This window comes from Bufo bufo, chromosome 5 (assembly GCF_905171765.1).
Source record: "Bufo bufo chromosome 5, aBufBuf1.1, whole genome shotgun sequence".
Classification (NCBI taxonomy): Eukaryota; Metazoa; Chordata; class Amphibia; order Anura; family Bufonidae; genus Bufo; species Bufo bufo.
The window spans coordinates 27,789,942-27,813,459 of NC_053393.1; positions in this window are offsets into that span (position 1 = coordinate 27,789,942).

The following is a 23,518-nucleotide window of genomic DNA, read 5'->3' on the forward strand; positions in this document are numbered from 1 at the left end:
TTAAATGCATCTTATTTTGCACAGTATTATTATCTGCTTCTTAGTTTTAGGTACCAGGGATTGACAACGTCGTTGAATATACCTCCGCAATGTCGCATTCTTTAGATACGGCAAAGCCATCCTTTTTAAGTGTTTCAAAGCTGTCCAAGGTGGATACCTAAATTGAAATACACAAAAAGAAATAATTTATTATAACTTACCAAATTCTTCATTTATATCTATATTTGTTTTTATTTTAGGTTACTTTTTAGTATAGTTTACTCTCTCTCTCTCTCTCTTTATATATATATAGAGAGAGATTTTTTTTTTTTTTAGGTTAAGTTTATTTGTAGGCGTTAGCCCCTCCTACTCATTGCAAATTTTCACACCTTGAAATGCTGGATTGTTCCTATTGGTCACGGTATCTTAGCTTTCTGTATAAAAGGGCAGTTCTGAGTTCAGTTTAACAGACTGCTTTTGGAAATTCACTGAAGCTCTACTCTCTTATCAGATCAGATATCCAGTGTTTTATTTCTACAGGATCTCTGAGGATTTGCTCAGTTTTCTCGCTTTATTTCTTTTCTGTATATTCTTCATACTGTGTAATTTGTTTGCTGTTAACCCAATTGCTTTTTTTAAAGCTGTGTTAATTTTTCTACTTTATATTTTATAGAATATCTTGTAGAAGCTCACATTTTAAGATGGAATCCAAAGTGTAAGTATTATTATAATATATTATTATTTGGTGTTAAATGCTTATGTAGCAATGTCTAAATTTTCTTCCATAATGTAAATTTTAATAATATATATATATTTTTTTGTATTGAACAGGAACAATAGAACCCCAATGACCTGCCCCATTTGCTTCAAGATAGACAACTTCTTGGCGACCCATCTGCGTAGGAAGTGCATGAAGCATGGCAGCGATGAGGAGATCAAAGAAACCCTGGCGGAGGCCAAAATGAACTTGTCCAATATAGCATCAAAGGGACTTGCTATAAATTACAACGAGGTTGCTGCACTTTTTTGTAACGGAAAATGCATATGCAACATGATTGGGTTCCTGAAGAATCGTGGCTTTTTTATTTATAACAGTCCTGCTGTGCAAAGGTTTGTATTATTGTATAATCTATTATGATAATAAAATGTATTTTTATTTGTTTTCATTTGGTTTCTATAAAGTTTTAATTTTGTCTTTCCTCTTGAAAATAGTCAACTTGAAAGTTGTAAAAATAAGGAAGTTAGGATCTTACAGAAAAATATTGATTGCATGAGGAAAGAAATTGGGACACAGACAGAACCAGAGATGGCCGTTTGTCAGCCTAAGAGGTAATGGATATGTGTCTCTCAGAATATATATATTGTTAAATATATATTACATGTTTCTATGTATGTGATATTAAACTCTATCTCATTGTCTTATAGTTTTGAAGACCCTGCACCACAACAAATACAGGCTATGATCAATAACTTGGATACAAAAAAAGAGAGAAAAAGAGAGAAAAAGAGAGAACTACAAATCATATATGAACAAAATAGCCAAGAAAATCAACATAAAGGCAGGAAAGGAGTAGAGCCAGAAGACCAAGAAGAGCAAGACCAAGGAGAGCAAGAAGAGCAAGACCAAGAAGAGCAAGACCAAGGAGAGCAAGAAGAGCAAGACCAAGGAGAGCAAGAAGACCAAGAAGAGCAAAAGGAAGAAGAAGAAAATGGAGCAACAGAAACAGCGACAGTCAAGCCAAAAATTACATGGAAAAACCCACTGAGGAAGAAGATGACCGAAGCGGGAATGTACAAAAGGCATTCCCTGGAAAGAAAACCAATTTCTGATTTTGCTACATACCTCTCAAAGACCTTAGGGGTTGAGAGGTATAAACAAGAGGTGGAAAATGTTGCACGTTTCCTATATTATATGGATAACGAGAAGCCGTCTCTGAAGTTCTTGTTTAATATTCAGAAGACAAATGAATATTTTGCCAAGCTACTGGATATCGGAAATACTCATCAAACTGTCTTCAATTACATGAAGAATTTGAAGAGGTTTATGTCCTTTCTGATGGATGCAACAGACTTATTGAAAAAAGACAAGGAGGCTTATAACATCTCTGGTATCTATTTGTGTCAGCTTAGGGTCTTCCAAAAAAGACTAAGCAAAGGAATATTTAAAGAAAAGATCTCAAAGAAGTAGGTGTTAAAACATGAATAAATATTATTCATTTAAAAAATTACACACTTCTACAAACTTCACTTTCTTATATTATGCATTTATCAAATGTTCATTACTTTCTTTCCACAGAGAAAAATGTTTGGCCGAGGATATGCGAAAACCGGCTGAACTGGAATCCATCCTTAGTATTACAGAATCCGCTTTCAAATCTGCTTTAAATAAGGCAGAAAATGAGGATGAACTGTCAGAAAATGAAAACTTAACTATTCTGAATTATCTTGAGTGTCTAATTGTTTTGAGGAAGCTGCAGCGACCTGGAGTGGTGCAGAATATGACAGTAAGTAGCCATATTTTCTATATTGCTGCCTTTCTATGAAATATATACGCTTATCTTTCCACTTCAATCTCAGACTTTGTTTAATTGGTAGGTAGATGAATGGAAAAGAAGAAATCCTCATCGTGGAACTCATGTGGGCATACTGGTACATGAACATAAAACGGCTGCCAATCAATTTGCTGTGCTAGTATTGACTGTAGAAGAGGAAAAGGTAAATATCCTATAATATACAATCTGAGATCTGTCTGTCTTTCAATGTATCTCTATTTGATCTGTTATTGATCTAACTTATTGGAATTTTCTTTTTTTTTCTTTATAGTGGTTTGATATCTATTTTAACAAGGTCAGACCTGCATTTCTACAAGGGAAGAAAAAAATAAAGAGCTTTTTTATCTCCTCTTCTGGTCAAAAGATTTACAATGTATCAAACGATATCTCAAGATTTCACTGCAGGTAAGTTTTTTTTTTTTATATATTAGCACTGATCGATTTCTGTTCTACAGGCTGAACATGTACAAACTGAATATTATGTTAATATTTCTTTCTATGTTTTATAGATTTGGATTGCAAACAGTGACCAGTCAAATGGTCAGAAGGAATGCAGAAACGTTTGTGTCCTCAAAATACAGAGAGAGCAACGAGATAAATATATTTTCAAAATATCTTTCAAATTCTAATATCATGGCTGAACGTGCCTATCGGCAAAAGATTATGGATGACATGGTGAAAGCATCAGAGATGCTAATGCTATACTGCCAAGAGAGCGAAGATAATCCTACCACCTCCAAGTAAGTAGTTTAACAGTAATATCTTTACATTATTTCACCTTTACAAAACTTACGTTTGTCTATTTTATTATCACCTTTATTAAAATCTGTGTCTCTTCTACAGAACTGATGTAGTGGAAAAACCTGCAACCTTGCCTGTTATAAGATCAAAAGCGGACGAGTTTGAAAAATTTATTGAAAAGTATCCTCTCAGTGTGGAGAAGGACGCACCCCCTCAAAAAATATGCCTTGCTGAGTCTGCTGTCCATGGGCAACATTTATATAACAGGTGGAGGAAATCGCAGAACAGGATGCGAGTGCACTATACAATCGGTAAGATAACATAACCCTAATGCAACAGTTTGCCTCAGGAGTTGGCCATAGCAGGAACAGTGGATAGCCTCCTTCACATCAAAGCCTTAATACATTCTTTGATTTATTCTTGACAGAATTGCTTCAAGATCATCGGCCAAGTGAAAAGGAGGTGAGGAAATGCATTGGACTGCAACTATGGAAGAACAACCTACCAAGGATCAAAGACATTTTAGAGCAATGGAAGAAGAAGTGATTTCAGTGGAAACAATGAAATTTTTATTTTATTTGCTGTGGTTTGGCATGATGGGGTTTGATAAATAAATATAATTTCATTATTTTTTTGGGACTATGATAATGGGGTTTGTTTGGGGATTGAGATGATGGGGTTTGTTCAATAAATGCACTTTCATAATTTTTTGGTGTCTTGGATAATGAGATTTGATCAATAAATATATTCTTCTATTTTATTGAACACTTTGTGTCTAGAAGTTTATTAGGGTACATTTAGGGTAATGGGTTTTGGTTAGGGTCAACAATGGGGGTTTTCTATCATTTTCACAGACTTCACAAGGAGACCGACCATTGGTTACACACATAACCTTATAATACACACCTTAACCACTGCAGGTCATAATACACACCCTAGCTGCTGCAGAACCTCAGAATAATCAGCTCATCTGCTGCAGAACCTCACAATACACAGTCCATCTTCTGCAGGCCTAAATACACACCTTAACCACTGTAGGTCATATTACATACCCCAGCTACTGCAGAATCTCATAATAATACACATCTCAGCTGCTGTGGAAACTCCTAATACACACCTTAGCTGCTGCAGAACCTCCTAATACACACTTTAACTGCTGCAGTACCTCCTAATACACACCTTATCTGCTGTAGAACCTCATAATACCTCCTCTGCTGCAGAACCTCCATATATCAACTTCCACAAAATAGTGACAGAGGTTTTCCATATAACTGTGTCCACAAAATTACTGCTTAAGGGTGATATACCAGCTTCAACTAACAACTAATTGAGGCCTGCCATATATCAGCTTCCAGAAAATAGTGATAGAGTTTTTCCATATACATTACAGACCAAAAGTTTGGACACTCCTTCTCATTCAAAGAGTTTTCTTTATTTTCATGACTATGAAGGCATCAAAACTATGAATTAACACATGTGGAATTATATACATAACAAACAAGTGTGAAACAACTGAAAATATGTCATATTCCAGGTTCTTCAAAGTAGCCACCTATTGCTTTGATTACTGCTTTGCACACTCTTGGCATTCTCTTGATGAGCTTCAAAAGGTAGTCCCCTGAAATGGTCTTCCAACAGTCTTGAAGGAGTTCCCAGATAATGCTTAGCACTTGTTGGCCCTTTTGCCTTCACTCTGCGGTCCAGCTCACCCCAAACCATCTCGATTGGGTACAGGTCCGGTGACTGTGGAGGCCAGGTCATCTGGCGCAGCAACCCATCACTCTCCTTTATGGTCAAATAGCCTTTACTTTCAAAGTTTTCCCAATTTTTCGGCTGACTAACTGACCTTCATTTCTTAAAGTAATGATGGCCACTCGTTTTTCTTTACTTAGCTGCTTTTTTCTTGCCATAATACAAATTCTAACAGTCTTTCCAGTAGGACTATCAGCTGTGTATCCACCTGACTTCTCCTCAATGCAACTGATGGTCCCAACCCCATTTATAAGGCAAGAAATCCCACTTATTAAACCTGACAGGGCACACCTGTGAAGTGAAAACCATTTCATTACCTCTTGAAGCTCATCAAGAGAATGCCAAGAGTGTGCAAAGCAGTAATCATAGCAAAAGGTGGCTACTTTGAAGAACCTAGAATATAACATATTTTCAGTTGTTTCACACTTGTTTGTTATGTATATAATTCTACATGTGTTAATTCATATTTTTGATGCCTTCATAGTCATGAAAATAAAGAAAACTCTTTGAATGAGAAGGTGTGTCCAAACTTTTGGTCTGTACTGTACCTACTGTACATCCACAAAATTACTGTTTGAGGGTGATATACCAGCTTTAACTAACAACTGATTGAGACCTTCCATATATCAGCTACCACAAAATAGTGATAGAGGTTTTCCATATCCCTGCGTCCACAAAATACAGATTGCGGGTTTTGATATACCTGCTTCAACTAACAACTGATTGAGGCCTTCCATATATCAACTTCCACAAAATAGTGATTGAGGGGTTTGATATACCTGCTTCCTCAAAATACTGATTGAGGGATGCGATATAACCGCTTCTACAGAATACTGATTAAGGGGTTCTATATACCTGCCGTGCTGAACCCCCCTGTAGATTCCAGGTAGCCTTTATAGCGTTCCACCAGGTCGACCATCTTGAGACCATTTCCTGGAGAGACCTGGCCGATCCATTGCTGGAGAGGGGTTGGCAAAGCCCTCCAGAACATATCAGCCAACAGACGGTCCAGCATAGCAGTGGGGCTCAGCACTAGAGATGGCCTGAATAGTTTGGCGGCGAATAGTTCCCAGCGAACATAGCTTGTTTGCGTTCGCCACGGCGGGCGGACATATGCGATATTCGGTCCGCAACCTATACATCATTATTGAGTAAACTTTGACCCTGTACCTCACAGTCAGCAGACACGTTCCAGCCAATCAGCAGCAGACCCTTCCTCCCAGACCCTCCCACCTCCTTGACAGCATCCATTTTAGATTCATTCGGAATCTGCATTCTCAGTGAGAGGAGGGACAGTGCTGCTGCTTCTGATTCAATAGGGAAAGCGTTAGCTACGGCAGTGTTCTGTGTCCACAGACTCATCTGCTGTAAGGACAGCGTCCTGACAGCACCCCAAAAAGCCCTTTTCAGGGCTGGTACATCAGTCTGCTGTTTTTTTATTTTTATATATATATATATATATTGCAGTTGCCTGCCCGTGTGTGAGAGGCTGCAGGCTCAGTCACAGACAGTACTGTGTGCACACCATTCATACAGGGTGTGACAGAAAATACCTCGCAGATAAAAAAAAATTCTATTTAATATTTTTCTGTGATATAATCACAGTTGCAAGCCAGGGTGTGTCAGGCCCAAACAGACTGTATTGTGGCCACTGGCTAGTGGCTAGGCCTCCACTTATACCGTTACAGGGTGTCACTCACTCAAATACCTTTCAGATAAAAAAAAATATATTAAATATTTTTCTGTGATATAATCACAGTTGCAAGCTCTTGTGTGTCAGGCCCACACAGACTGTATTGTGGCCACTGGCTAGTGGCTAGGCCTCCACCTATACCATTACAGGCTGTCACTCACTCACAAATACCTCGCAGATAAAAAAAATTCTATTTAATATTTTTCTGTGATATAATCACAGTTAATAATCACAGTTGCAAGCCAGTGTGTGTCAGGCCCACACAGACTGTACTGTGCCCACTGCCCACCACTTATATAGGGTGGCAAAGTACCTTGCACGCATAGTAACACTTATCTAATAAAAAATGACAGGCAGAGGCAGGCCACGCCGCAGGGGCCGTCGTGTTCGTGGTGCTGTGATTTCCACTGGCCCTGGAATAATGCCCAGTGTTCAGAGGCCACGTACCCTGAACCCAAAAATTCTGAGAAAATAGTTGACTGGCACACCGGACCAGCACTCCTGTCCGCCCTGAACGCACAGGTGGATCAGTGGCTGACCCCGCACCAACTCGAGATCGGCAATGTGGTGTGTGACAATGGAAGCAATTTGTTGGCGGCATTGAATTTGGGCAAGTTGTCACATGTGCCATGCATGGCACATGTGTTGAATCTCATCGTACAACGCTTTGTGTCTAAGTACCCAGGCTTACAGGACGTCCTCAAGCAGGCCAGGAAGGTGTGTGGCCATTTCAGGCGTTCCTACATGGCCATGGCGCACTTTTCAGACATTCAGCGCCGAAACAACATGCCAGTGAGGCGCTTGATTTGCGACAGCCCGACACGTTGGAATTCAACACTCCTAATGTTCGACCGCCTGCTCCAACAAGAAAAAGCCGTCAACGAGTATTTGTATGACCGGGGTGCTAGGACAGCCTCTGCGGAGCTGGGAATTTTTTTGCCACGTTACTGGACGCTCATGCGCAATGCCTGTAGGCTCATGCGTCCTTTTGAGGAGGTGACAAACCTAGTCAGTCGACCCGAAGGCACCATCAGCGACCTCATCCCATTTGTTTTCTTCCTGGAGCGTGCCCTGCGAAGAGTGCTGGATCAGGCTGTAGATGAGCGTGAAGAGGAAGAGGAAGAGTTGTGGTCACCATCACCACCAGAAACAGCCTTGTCATCATCGCTTGCCGGACCTGCGGCAACGCTGCAAGAGGAGTATGAGGAAGAGGAGTCAGAGGAGGAATGTGGCTTTGAGAAGGAGGATCAACCACAGCAGGCATCCCAGGGTGCTCGTTGTTGTCACCTATCTGGGACCCGTGGTGTTGTACGTGGCTGGGTGAAGAACAGACCGTCAATGAGATCAGTGAGGACGAGGAACGGGAAATGAGTAGCTCGGCATCCAACCTTGTGCAAATGGGGTCTTTCATGCTGTCATGTCTGTTGAGGGACCCTCGTATAAAAAGGATGAAGGAGAACGACCTGTACTGGGTGGCCACGCTACTAGACCCCCGGTATAAGCAGAAAGTGGCGGAAATGTTACCAACTTAAATGTTACCAACTTACCGAAAGTCAGAAAGGATGCAGCAGTTCAAAACAAAACTAAAAAATATGCTTTACACAGCTTATAAGGGGGATGTCACAGCACAACGGGAATCTAACAGGGGAAGAGGTGAAAGTAATCCTCCTCCTACCACGACCACGGCGGCAAGGACAGGACGCTTTACAGATGTGTTGTTGATGGAGGACATGCAGAGCTTTTTCAGTCCTACACATCGCCACAGCCCTTCGGGATCAAGCCTTAGAGAACGACTCGACCGACAGGTAGCAGACTACCTCGCCTTAACTGCAGATATCAACACTCTGAGGAGCGATGAACCCCTTGACTACTGGGTGTGCAGGCTTGACCTGTGGCCTGTGCTTTCCCAGTTTGCGATAGAACTTCTGGCCTGCCCCGCCTCAAGTGTCCTGTCAGAAAGGACCTTCAGTGCAGCAGGAGGCATTGTCACTGACAAAAGAAGTCGCCTCAGTCAAAAAAGTGTTGATTACCTCACCTTCATTAAGATGAATGAGGCATGGATCCCGAAGGGACTGACAGTGGGGGATACGTTTGACTAACAAAAGGCCTGATGACATGCCTTGGCCTCAAAATGGTCCCCACGCTGCTGTATTTAATGTCTGCATACCGGATGACTTTTGTGAATTCTCCACCACCAACTAGGGTTCAAGCCGCAATGTTTTAGTCACCTTTCTGCCTTGAAAACATAAATTTTTCCGGCCGCTGCTACAACAATAACATTATTTTTCAGGCATGTGTACATGCCTAATTTTTCTGGCCTCTGGTGCTGCACTGTGGCTGCAAAAACAAAACCAAAAAAAAAGGCACATACAAGTGTCAATTCCCTTCGTGATCGTTACCTTGTTGTGGTGAAGGGGCTTGCGTATCACAATGAAGCGATCATCACCTTTATGAGTGTGTTGGCAATGTTGCCACACCCCAGATGATAAGGTCGTTGCTTCATTATGATCAGACCAAAAGCGATCGGCTGGATAATTTTTCATAGAAAAAACTTACATTTTTATTTTATTTTTTGTTGTTTGGGTGGGTTTTTAATACATAAAATAAAAAAATCATAATAAAGTCTCTTAATAGTTTATTAGAAATAATGCAGACAATCTAAAAAATCCCCATCAATTCCAATACAAAGCAAGTACAAAGCTCAGAAATAAATTATTCCAGGATGTCGTAATCGTTCTTTAATTCGACAATGGTTAATCAATTCGACACACGTCCCCGGATAGGGGACGTAACAGGGATTAAACTGATAGGAATAGTACTAGTTAAGACACCACTCATATAGGGTGTCACAGCACATTGCTCCGTGCACGCGCAGTGCCCCAACTTGGGAGTAAGAGGACCGACCAAGCTGCTTTTTCCATCTCCCGGTTCCTAAAATCAATTCAGTTTGGTGTATCAGAGTTTTGTCTGTCACTGTGAAGGCAGTCAAAGGTACCCGGCATAAAATTTTTTTCACAAAAGGCAATCCCACCCTGATATGGGACGTAACAGGGATTAAACTGATTAGAATAGTACTACAGAAAATACCACTCATATCGGGTGGGGCAGTAAATTGCACGGCGCAGACGCAGTGACCGTGGCGTCGATTAAAACAAAGGGGAGGGACCCAGCGTTTTTTTAACCATCTCCCCGTTCAAAAAATCTATTTAATAAATGGACCCCAGATTGGGGACGTAACAGGGATTAAACTGATGAGAAGAGAGAACTACAGAAAATACCACTCATATCGGGTGTGACAGTAAATTGCACGGTGCAGACGCAGTGACCGTGGCATGGATTCAAACAAAGGGGAGGGAGCCAACATTTTTTTAACCATCTCCCCGTTCGAAAAGTCAATTTAATAAATGGACCGTCAGCAGAGGAGTCGTCGCGCTAAAAGTTGGAGGAGTTGGAGCGCATGAAGTTGTGCAGGTGAACCGGGGGTGACAAGACGGAGACCCCAGGTCTACACAGGCTGTCTGGGGTGGTCTGCCCTCTCTCCTTGCGGATCGGGTCCAGCGCACCTGTTGTTTCGGCTGCTAAGGTTGCCCCCTACTGGTTAATAAAATAATGCCAGAAATATCTTAAGAGTGGTGAAAAGGAAAGCAAGCAAACAGGAGCGATCATCGGGGGGTTAGTAACTGGAGCCTGGAGTGAGCCAGACGGCGGTTGTGGTGTAAAATTGAGGGGTCGAGTGTCCTCCTGTAGTTGGAAGAAGTAATAAGAGAGGGAAGAGGAAAGGTTAAAAAGAAAAAGAAAAGCAGGGGGGAGTGAAGATATTAGGCTGGTGGTTTACCATAGTGTACTGTAGCTGCTTTACTAACATTCCTACTGATACTCCCGGCCTGATCTCGACTTTAATTAACCCTCTGAAGAAACTCTTCTATAGGACTAAACCCTCTACTTTTTTCAACACCTCCTAAAAATTCTGGACTGAACAGGGGAATAACGACCAATGACTAATGTATTCAGCTTTTTTACGCTTCACCCTTGTGTTTAACCACCTCAGCCCCCTTAGCTTAAACACCCTTAATGACCAGGCCACTTTTTACACTTCTGACCTACACTACTTTGACCGTTTATTGCTCGGTCATGCAACTTACCACCCAAATTAATTTTACCTCCTTTTCTTCTCACTAATAGAGCTTTCATTTGGTGGTATTTCATTGCTGCTGACATTTTTACTTTTTTTGTTATTAATCGAAATTTAACTATTTTTTTGCAAAAAAATGACATTCTTTCAGTTGTAAAATTTTGCAAAAAAAATGACATCTATATATACATTTTTCTCTAAATTTATTGTTCTACATGTCTTTGATAAAAAAAAAAAAGGTTTTTTTTTTTTTTTCTTACAACGTCTCATATTCCACTAACTTGTGACAAAAAATAAAAACTTCCATGAACTCACTATGCCCATCACGAAATACCTTGGGGTGTCTTCTTTCCAAAATGGGGTCACTTGTGGGGTAGTTATACTGCCCTGGCATTCTAGGGGCCCTAATGTGTGGTAAGTAGGTAAATGACCTGTGAAATCCTAAAGGTGCTCTTTGGAATGTGGGCCCCTTTGCCCACCTAGCCTGCAAAAAAGTGTCACACATGTGGTATCGCCGTATTCAGGAGAAATTGGGCAATGTGTTTTGGGGTGTCATTTTACATATACCCATGCTGGGTGAGAAAAATATCTTGGCAAAAGACAACTTTTCTCATTTTTTTTATACAAAGTTGGCATTTGACCAAGATATTTATCTCACCCAGCATGGGTATATGTAAAATGACACCCCAAAACACAATGCCCAACTTCTCCTGAGTACGGCGATACCACATGTGTGACACTTTTTTGCAGCCTAGGTGGGCAAAGGGGCCCACATTCCAAAGAGCACCTTTAGGATTTCACCGGCCATTTTTTACAGATTCTGATTTCAAACTACTTACCACACATTAGGGCCCCTAGAATGCCAGGGCAGTATAACTACCCCACAAGTGACCCCATTTTGAAAAGAAGACACCCCAAGGTATTCCGTGAGGGGCATGGCGAGTTCCTAGAATTTTTTATTTTTTGTCACAAGTTAGCGGAAATTTATGATTTTTTTTTTTAATTTTTTTTCCTACAAAGTCTCATATTCCACTAACTTGTGACAAAAAATAAAAACTTCCATGAACTCACTATGCCCATTACGAAATACATTGGGGTGTCTTCTTTCCAAAATGGGGTCACTTGTGGGGTAGTTATACTGCCCTGGCATTTTAGGGGCCCGAATGCGTGAGAAGTAGTTTGAAATCAAAATCTGTAAAAAATGACCGGTGAAATCAGAAAGGGGCTCTTTGGAATGTGGGCCCCTTTGCCCACCTAGGCTGCAAAAAAGTGTCACACATCTGGTATTGCCGTACTCAGGAGAAGTTGGGCAATGTGTTTTGGGGTGTCATTCTCCATATACCCATGCTGGGTGAGATAAATATCTCGGTCAAATGCCAACTTTGTATAAAAAAATGGGAAAAGTTGTCTTTTGCCAAGATATTTCTCTCACCCAGCATGGGTATATGTAAAATGACAACCCAAAACACATTGCCCAACTTCTCCTGAGTACGGTGAAACCAGATGTGTGACACTTTTTTGCAGCCTAGGTGGGCAAAGGGGCCCACATTCCAAAGAGCACCTTTCGGATTTCAACAGCCATTTTTTACAGATTTTGATTTCAAACCACTTCTCACGCATTCGGGCCCCTAAAATGCCAGGGCAGTATAACTACCCCACAAGTGACCCCATTTTGGAAAGAAGACACCCCAAGGTATTTTGTGATGGGCATAGTGAGTTCATGGAAGTTTTTATTTTTTGTCACAAGTTAGTGGAATATGAGACTTTGTAAGAAAAAAAAAAAAATCATAATTTTCCGCTAACTTTTGACAAAAAATAAAAATTTATAGGAACTCGCCATGCCCCTCACGGAATACCTTGGGGTGTCTTCTTTCCAAAATGGGGTCACTTGTGGGGTAGTTATACTGCCCTGGCATTCTAGGCGCCCTAATGTTTGGTAAGTAGGTAAATGACCTATGAAATCCTAAAGGTGCTCTTTGGAATGTGGGCCCCTTTGCCCACCTAGCCTGCAAAAAAGTGTCACACATGTGGTATCGCCGTATTCAGGAGAAGTTGGGCAATGTGTTTTAGGGTGTCTTTTTACATATACTCATGCTGGGTGAGAGAAATATCTCGGCAAAAGACAACTTTTCCCATTTTTTATACAAAGTTGGCATTTGACCAAGATATTTATCTCACCCAGCATGGGTATATGTAAAATGACACCCCAAAACACATTGCTCAACTTCTCCTGAGTACGGCGATACCAGATGTGTGACACTTTTTTGCAGCCTAGATGCGCAAAGGGGCCCACATTCCTTTTATGAGGGCATTTTTAGACATTTGGATCCCAGACTTCTTCTCACGCTTTAGGGCCCCTAAAATGCCAGGGCAGTATAAATACCCCACATGTGACCCCATTTTGGAAATAAGACACCCCAAGGTATTCAATGAGGGGCATGGCGAGTTCATAGAATTTTTTTTTTTTTTGGCACAAGTTAGCGGAAATTGATTTTTTTTTTTTTTCTCACAAAGTCTCCCTTTCCGCTTACTTGGGACAAAAATTTCAATCTTTCATGGACTCAATATGCCCCTCACGGAATACCTTGGGGTGTCTTCTTTCCGAAATGGGGTCACTTGTGGGATATTTATACTGCCCTGGCATTCTAGGGGCCCTAAAGCGTGAGAAGAAGTCTGGAATATAAATGTCTTAAAATTTTTACGCATTTGGATTCCGTGAGGGGTATGGTGACTTCATGTGAGATTTTATTTTTTGACACAAGTTAGTGGAATATGAGACTTTGTAAGAAAAAAAAAAAAAATTTCCGCTAACTTGGGCCAAAAAAATGTCTGAATGGAGCCTTACAGGGGGGTGATCAATGACAGGGGGGTGACCAGGGAGTCTATATGGGGTGATCACCCCCCTGTCATTGATCACCCCCCTATAAGGCTCCATTCAGATGTCTGTATGTGTTTTGCGGATCCGATCCATGTATCCGTGGATCCATAAAAAACATACGGACATCTGAATGCAGCCTTACAAGGGGGTGATCAATGACAGGGGGGTGATCAATGACAGGGGGGTGACCAGGGAGTCTATATGGGGTGATCACTCCCCTGTCATTGATCTTCCCCCCTATAAGGCTCCATTCAGATGTCCGTATGTGTTTTGCGGATCCGATCCATGTATCCGTGGATCCGTAAAAAACATACGGACATCTGAATGCAGCCTTTCAGGGGGGTGATCAATGACAGGGGGGTGATCAATGACAGGAGGGTGATCAGGGAGTCTATATGGGGTGATCACCTCCGTAATTGATCACTCCCCTGTAAGGCTCCATTCAGACGTCCGTATGTGTTTTGCAGATCCGATCCATCTATCAGTGGATCTGTAAAAATCATACGGACGTCTGAATGGAGCCTTACAGGGGGGTGATCAATGACAGGGGGGTGATCAGGGAGTCTATATGGGGTGATCAGGGGTGAATAAGGGGTTAATAAGTGACAGGGGGGGGGGTGTAGTGTAGTGGTGTTTGGTGCTACATATTACTGAGCTGCCTTTGTCCTCTGGTGGTTGATCCAAACAAAAGGGACCACCAGAGGACCAGGTAGCAGGTATATTAGACGCTGTTATCAAAACAGCATCTAATATACCTGTTAGGGGTTAAAAAAATCACATCTCCAGCCTGCCAGCGAACGATCGCCGCTGGCAGGCTGTAGATCCACTCGCTTACCTTCCGATCCTGTGAACGCCCGCGCCTGTGTGCGCGCGTTCACAGGAAATCTCACGTCTCGCGAGAGGACGCGTATATGCGTCCAGGAGGAATCAATCAACCACCTCCAGGACGCGCCGCTGCGTTCGGCGGCCCGGAGGTGGTTAATTGACAATTGGACAAAAAAAATTATTTTATTTTTTTTCCTCTCTTGGAAAAGTTGGAAAAGTGGACATTATTTTCTTTGACCGAACTTGTTTGACTGCTTCAGATAATAGGAAACACCGATAACCCGGTCGTGGGTTTTGTGCCCTCGTTTTTTCCCTCCTCTCCTCCCCCCTAGGGATTTTTTTTTCTTTTTCCTTTTTTTGTCTCTTTTTTTTTTTTTTTTCCTTTTGGGGGAATAGGTCGAAATGTGTAGTTGTGGCTAATTGTGGTGTTGTCTGGCGGTTACTAACTTTGGTGCTATTGTGTATTTCCTTTTTCTCTCTCCCCCCCCTCCCCCCTGTTCATCTCACCCAGGGATAGCCATATTTTTTTGGTGCGGAGGTGCAGGTGGGGGGGTGAGGGAGGGGAGGTAGGGGGAATTTAAAAAATGCCGGCAAAGAAAAGGGAGGAACAGCGTGCCCCTACGGGTGGTAGTTGTAGGAGATCAGTAACTGGGTTAGAGAGTGGGTCCAAACAACAGGGTTTAAATAAATTTTTGGTCCATACCTCGCCAGGTGCTAAATCCCCACAAAGAGAAAAAACTACAGACGTAGGGTCTTACGGCTTGACGCATGAGATTGGGTCTATAGGTGGAGGGGGAGAGAGGGAAACCCCAGCGACATTTACAGAAATAGATGTAAGAATGATGAAGGACATATTTTGTACGAGGATGGAAAATGTAATGGGTAATATAGCGACGCAAATCGGGGCAGTGCAAATGGATGTCAGTGTAATACGGGATGAGATGGAAAAAATAAGGCAATGTTTACAGGAGATGGAGAAAAGGATCCCTGCACTGGAATATTCTGTTCAGAATTTAGAGAAGGAGGTGGTGTCTTTAAAAGAGTTGAACGGCAAGATGGAACAAAAATTAATAAATCAAGAAGATAGATCAAGAAGATCCAATATAAGATGTATAGGGATCCCAGAGCATGCAGGGGGGGGATAATTGTACGATATTTATGGAGAAGTGGATAAGGGAGAACTGTAAGGAGGGTACTCTTTCCCTGTTGTTTGCGATTGAAAGAGCACATAGGGTTACCACAAAAAGGAGGGTCCCAGGGGACCACCCCAGACAGATATTGCTGAAATGCATACTTGTAAAGGACCGGGATATAATAATTTCAGATGCGAGGAACTCGGAAAAATATCAGATACAGGGTGAAAAGATAAGACTTTTTCCAGATTATTCCGCTAATACTAATGCCCGTAGGAAAGAGTTTATTGCTGTAAAGAGGAGACTAAGGGTGGCAGGCCTAAAGTATAGCTTAGTTTTTCCGGCAAAATTAAGGGTGGAATATAAAGGCAAGATGGGTTTTTTTCAGACCCCGGAGGAGGTTAGTGAGTGGGCGGATGGGGTGGCCTTGTAAGGCTGGGGGTGGCGGATGGGAATGGTCCAATATGCTAAGATATGGAGTCGCCCCGACTGCTGGTTAGCAGAGGGGGGGCTATTCAGGGGAGGGTGATTCATGGGACGGGGCAGAAGGGACGCGTTTTTCTTTTTTTTTTTTTCTTTCTTTTTTTCTGTTTTGCTTTTCCCCTTCTGCTAGATGGTTAGGATCCTTTCGTTGAATGTGAGAGGTTTACGGGAGCGAGCAAAGAGATACGCTATCCTTGAGTGGATGAAGAGGTTCTTGCCAGCCATCATCTGCCTCCTAGAGACACACCTGGATAAGGAATCTCTAAGGTGGTTGGAGAAGAAATGGATAGTGGAAGGGTACCACTCTGTATATACCACCTATTCTAGAGGGGTTTCAATTTTGATACATAATAAGATTAAATTTGAGTGTCTTGCATGTGAGGCCGATGACTGTGGCAGGTACCTCTTTCTATACTGTAATGTAGAAGGGGTTAAAATGGTAATTGCAAACATATATATTCCACCACCTTAAAAGCCAGATGTCTTGTATGAATTGCATAGATTCATGTTGAATAGACAGGAATGTATAATGATTGCGATAGGAGATTATAATGCAGTGATGAACCCACTTAGGGATAGGTTATCTGGCAGAGGGGGAAGAACACAGAAAGTAGATTTTTTTAAACTAGCCCAGGAATTTAATTGGGTTGACGTTTGGCGCTTCCAGAACCCGGAAGAGACCATGTATTCCTGTTACTCCAAGACACATCAAACGTGGTCAAGAATAGATATGGTCCTGGGAAATAAAAATCTAATGTCCCAAAATAGGATTAAGATAAAGTATTTGCCCATGGCCCTATCAGATCATAGTGCAGTGGTAATGGAATTGGACCTGAATAAAAAGAAAGGTTTGACAATGTTCAAGTTTATTTCCCACTGGTTACCGTTGATCCCAGATAAAGAGAGTATAATGGAAGAACTAAAAAACTTTTTTTTGGAGAACAACGATTCCGCCAGTAGGTTAATTGTTTGGGACACTGCTAAGGCATATCTAAGAGGATTGCTGTTTAAAAAAGTGAATTATTGGAAAAAAAGTACTAGAGAAAGAGGTAATGCACTCGAAAAAAAAGTACAAGAAGCAAGAACAACATGTATAATACACCCTACCGAGTATAATAGGAAAGTATGGGAGGAAGAACAGGAAAAGTTAAAGGTATATCAAATGGATAGAAGTAGGAAAGAATTGCTATTCCAGGGGATCCGGTTAGCCTCAGAGGGAGAAAAGGTTGGCAAAATTCTGGCAAGTATAGTAAGGAACCAAAGAGGGAAATCTTGGATAGGGGCGATTAAAGATAAAATGGGTGAAATAATTAGTACACCGGAAGGAATTAAAGAAGTTTTTCTGGATTATTTTCAGGAATTATATAAGTCCAGGGTACAATACCCAAAACAAGATCTAGATCTATATCTAGACCAGATAGATATCCCAGGCCCAAAAAGAATACTTAGATAAAGACATATCGATGGTGGAAATATATGAGGTTTTGGGGAAGGTAAAATTGGAAAAAGCACCAGGATGTGATGGCCTCCCCTTTGAAATATATAAAACTTTCTCTCAGGTGTTAGTACCAGAGCTTATAATAACAACGAATGAGGCCCAAAAAATAGGTGAGCTACCGGATTCCATGAAAGAGGCAATCATCACATTAATTCCAAAAAAGGGTAAAGAACAACTAGACCCCGGATCATATAGGCCTATATCTCTTTTAAATACGGACGTTAAAATTTTGGCAAAGGTCCTGGCCGACAGGTTATCAAAAGTGATTAAAGTTGTAATAAACGAAGATCAGACAGGTTTTATTCCCGGTAGAACGATATATTTAAACATAAGAAGGGTGTTCCTAAGTATCGAAGCTAAGAGATTAGAAGTGGGTGAGAAAGCTATACTTTCACTAGACGCTCAAAAGGCATTTGACTGTATTGAATGGGAGTACTTGTGGGCAGTATTAAAAAGAGTAGGTATAGGAGAGGGATTCATAAGATGGATCCAGCTAATATATTATAATCCAAGCGCTAGAGTGATGGTGGATGGGAGCTTGTCCCTGCCACTTGCCCTATACCGGGGCACCAGGCAGGAATGCCCTCTCTCACCATTACTATTTGCTATTGCGATTGAGCCTCTGGCAAGTATAATAAGAAATGACAGGGAGATTAAAGGTTTTCAATATGTGGGAGGAGAAGAAAACTGTTAATGTATGCGGACGATATCTTATTATTTATGCACAATACTGGCGATCAGTTTAATAGAGTTATAGATATAATAGATAAGTTTGGTTTTTTTCGGGATTAAATATCAACTGGGGGAAATCACATATGTTGTTATTAGGAAACATACAAACACAGGGAGATATAAGGGTTCAGGTGCTTCAAAAACACGAGAATTTTAAATATCTAGGTATACAAATCTCTGCAAATATAGAAGAATATGTCAAATTAAATGTACTCCCCCTACTAAAAGAACTCAGAACCAAAATACATATTTGGAGAAGATTACCTATGTCAATACAGGGTCGGGTAAACCTGGTGAAAATGGTCTTCCTCCCCAAAATACTCTATGTCCTTCAAAATGCCCCATTGAGATTACCGCAGAATATTTTTAAGTTATTCGATAGCCTAATGGGGGATTTTCGCTGGAAAGGTGCTATTTCCAGGATAAAGAAAGAGGTACTTCAGCTCCCAGTGAGAGAGGGTGGACTAGCTGTTCCGAATTGTTTTTTTTATTATTTAATAACACAATATGGTCATATAAAAGGTGACTTAAATGGCTTAGTAGGTAGGCAGGTAGTAAATAGATTGGGTTGGAAAGAGGAATGGAATCACTTAGAGGTGTTGGAATCTGGTACACTGGGTAAAAATAATACAGGAAATAGAATATTAAATTCACTGGACTATATATGGATGGAAATTAAAAAAATATTACAGATTAAAGGGTTTTTGCACTATACACCTATTTGGAAAAATTCCAATCTTAAGGAACTTCAAACAATTAAGATGTATATAGACTGGGAAAAAAAAGGGATGAAATACCTAGGCCAGATATTTGAACAGGACAAATTGAAAGACTTTAACACATTGTTTAGAGAGTTTGGGATTCCCCAAAAGGACATGTATAAATATTTTCAGATTAGGAATGCATTGCGGACAGTGGGACAGGATGATAAATATAGAAGAGAAAAATCAGACAGATTGTACAAATTTACCAACGAGGGAGAAAGAAGAGGAGGAATAACTGCAAAAAGATACAGGATTTTGATGGAGGGTAAGAAAAAAGGGATTATAATACTTGCTAGGAAAAAATGGAAAAATGACTTACAATCTTTCTCGGAAGAGAAATGGGAAGACGCTCTTAGAAGTTATGCTGGGGTTTCTGATAGGGGTTCACATAAGATTTCACAGTTTTTCATAGTTCACAGATTACATCGATCCCCACGGATGTTAAAAAGAATGGGTGTGAGAGACTCAGACAAGTGCCCAAAATGTAAGGGAGAAAATGCAGATTTAATACACTGTTTCTAGAGATGTCCTAGACTGTTTAGATACTGGACAGAAATACTAGAGACTGTATATTTAACTTTGAAGGTCCAAATATTTGAAGATCCAGTAACCTGTATATTAGGGGCAACTGAACATCTAAAGTTAAAAAAAAATATACGAACGGTCTTGATTAAAGTATTGTTCCAAGCTAGACTCCTTATACTTAAGAATTGGGTAAAGGTAGACCCTCCGACAGTGGGACAGTGGAGAAAGGCTGTGGATAATTTGATTAAAGAAGAACAGGTGATGGAGGGCCAGGGTAAAAGATCACAAAATGTTGATGAACTATGGAAAAGATGGTTGCTTTTAGGGCTGGACAGTTGTGTTTTTTTTTTTTATTATTATTTATTTATTGTAACGGATCACCTGGCACCCCGACTGGGTACCTCCGTTGACGATGCTCCTAGCGTTTTCCTGAGGTTTCTAAGCACTCCACAATCACCGAACCGAAGAAGTCTTTAAATCCTCTTCAAGCCTCTGAATGCTGTAGACAGTTGAATAGGAAACCATACGAATAGGTCTTCACTCCTAGCAGTCAAACTGGGACAGCATGCAATAAATCCTCCCCCAAGAATGAGACGACACTTCACCTTGAGGGTTAAAGCAGGAACTGACTGTACTTCACGTACAGCCTCTTTTATTCACAAACCAAAAACATAGTACTGCCCACAGGGGTTTGAAATACAACCAATCAATATATTACAACACATCCCCACAAAATCCTCCCCTCTGTCCGTGATAGAATTACCTCACACTGGGTTGATGCAATCATCACAGACAGACGAAAACACAATATCCTCTGTACTGGAGACAACCGAGAAGTAATTCAATTATCTCTCAGGACAAAGGACATCGCCAATACACACAGAGAGACAACAGGACAGGAATCCCCACCCAAACACACAATGTCACACCCTCCCAGCAAACACAGACATTAACATATCCCAGATAGCTCAAGTCTGAGGGCATATCATTAGGTGAATGCCGCTCAGAATACACAAATACAATACAATTAGCTATCTGGGTCCCCTCACATAACAACATACAATTGCATGAATGCTGGCGGTTTTCATGCAGCCAGCATAGGAACGTTACAGCCCACCTGAACCATATTACACAAAACATACATACGCTTGGTTCTTTAAAGTGGCATACACATATGCAATAACATCGTACATACAGGAATGACAATATACACTGGCTGGGTTTGCCACATTTATTTATTTATTTATTTTTTGTTTTTGTTTTTTTGTTTGCGTCCCTCCCTCCCCCTAAGGGTGGCGGGTGGGAAACACGGGATTGAAAATAGCTTTTTTTTTAAGTACAGAAAATTAATGTCTTTGATATAACTTGTAACTGAATTCTGTTGTTAACATGGAAATTTTTAATTTACAATTGTTAAATTGATATGTTAAACTAAAAAGAAAAATTCAATATAAAAATAAATGGACCCCAGATTGGGGACGTAACAGGGATTAAACTGATGAGAATAGTACTACAGAAAATAACACTCAAATCGGGTGTGACAGTAAATTGCACGGCGCAGACGCAGTGATCGTAGCGTGGATTCAAACAAAGAGGAGGGACCCAGCGTTTTTTTAACCATCTCCCCGTTCGAAAAATCTATTCAATTCACCTTTCCGGGACCCTTGGTGTTGTACGTGGCTAGGTGGAGGAAGAAACCTTCAATGACATCAACGGGACATGGCTAGCTTGGTATCCAACCTTGTACAAATGGGGAGTTTGCGGTTGGGCAAATGGACTTTTTGCGGTTGTTCGCGGTGCATTAAAAGGGGAGTTTGGTCTGTCAATGTCTATGAAGCGGGCGTAACCCTTACACTACCTGATCGATACAACATCATATCTGATCGTATACACACACTGGATGTTTTAAACCACGTTGTTCAAAAAAAATTTGGATTGTTAGGGGATTTATGCCCTTTATGGATTAAAATCCAACTCTGCGTCAACTATGTAATTTTCCATGGGAGTTTTGCCATGGATCCCCCTCCAGCATGCCACAGTCCATGTCTTAGTCCCCTTAAAAAAACTTTTCCATCACTACTGTAGCTAGAAAGAGTCCCTGTGGGTTTTAAAATTCGCCTGCCTATTGAAGTCTATGGCGATTCGCCCGGATCGCCCGTTTGCCAACATTTGCAGAAATTCGCGTTCGCCGTTCGCGAACGGAAAATTTTATGTTCGCGACATCACTACTCAGCACATCAGGCTGTAGCTACTTTTGCAAGAGGTTACATAAATTATAATAATCTCATGGGCTCAGCTGGCTTAAACCCCCACTGATGCACCCACTGGGCCCGGACCAACACATTCACCCTCAGTCTTGCCAGAATCTCACCCTTGACTCTCTGGTAGTTGGCCGCTTGATCGTCCGGCAAGTCGAAATACACCCGCTGGGAATCGGATGTCAGGAACGGAGCGACAACCTCAGCAAACTGATCTCGGGGTAGATTCTCCTTGTGGCCACCTTCTCATACATCGACAGGTAGGTTTCGATGTCACCTGAGTGTGTCATCTTGGGGATCGCCTCACGGACCGCTTTCCGGACCTCATGGACACTCTGGGACATTCCTACCGTCTGTAAAGCCATCACATGTTGTAACAGCAGCTGGTTTGTTTCCTGATGGTGTTGGTTAGCCTCCACGAGAGCTTTCATTACAGCCTCCATTCTGTCACGTGACACAGGTTTAAATTTAGCTGGTTTAATCCAGGACATCCAGCCACACACGAAAACAAAAATATTTTGGTGTTTGCGCCAGCCTCACGGCGTGTGCCCGTATCCTCTACCAATTTTGAGGATTTGCTCTGGTGGCAGGGTAAGTGGACGCAGTACAGAGGCAAAACAAGTTTGTAAATCAAAATGTAAGTGTTTATTCACACAAAAGGCAAAAGAAAAATGACTTATTACAGTCTTGGTGTTAATTTACACAATGAAAATCCATAGAACAGACACGTTTATCCCCGTCAGTTCACAGCAGGCTTTAGGGGGCCTGTTTCTCAGCGTCCAGCCCTCATGTGGCTCTCAGCCCTCTAGTATGGCACCATGCTTCAGATCCCAAAACAGAGACTCAGATTCTGAGCCCAGCTGTCTATTTAAAGGACAGCCAGGTGCTGCCAAAACCCGGATCGGCACTTAAACTCCGGTCCGGTATTTCATCTCACCTGGCTGTGGCTGGAAATCAGCCCAGACACCCATGTTGGGAGGAAAATATCTGCCTTCCCAAACAAAACCCCTTGCTATCTCACACAGCACAGATGTGACAATGCACTGCAGGGACCGTTTATAGGAAAAATATAGATAAATTATGGAAAAAATATAATTTTTTTCGCTAATATTTTTCCCAATATCTGGGCCTGACACACACACGCTATTGCAGCACAGATGTGACAATTTACTGCAGGGACCGTTTATTGGAAAATTATGGAGAAAATTATGGAAAAAATATAATTGTTTTCAATGATATTCTTCCTATCTCTGCCCCTGACAAACAGAAGGTATTGCTGAACAGATGTCACAAGTCACTGCAGACACCCTCTACAGAATAATTTGCAAGATTAAATTGCTGCCATTACATACTTTAGTCCTTAAAAGGACTTTTGGGTCTTTGAAACGTTCTAAAATTGAATAAATTGCGATCGCAAACTCCCTACACTATATGTCCCTTCCTAAGCGCAGCTCTCCCTGACTCGCAATGAGCCGAACCCGCGTCATCGGGTGCTATATAGCGCCCGATGACGCGTTCTGGCCTGCCAATTACTGTAATGCCAGCAGCAACATGGCTACTAGCATTACAGTGA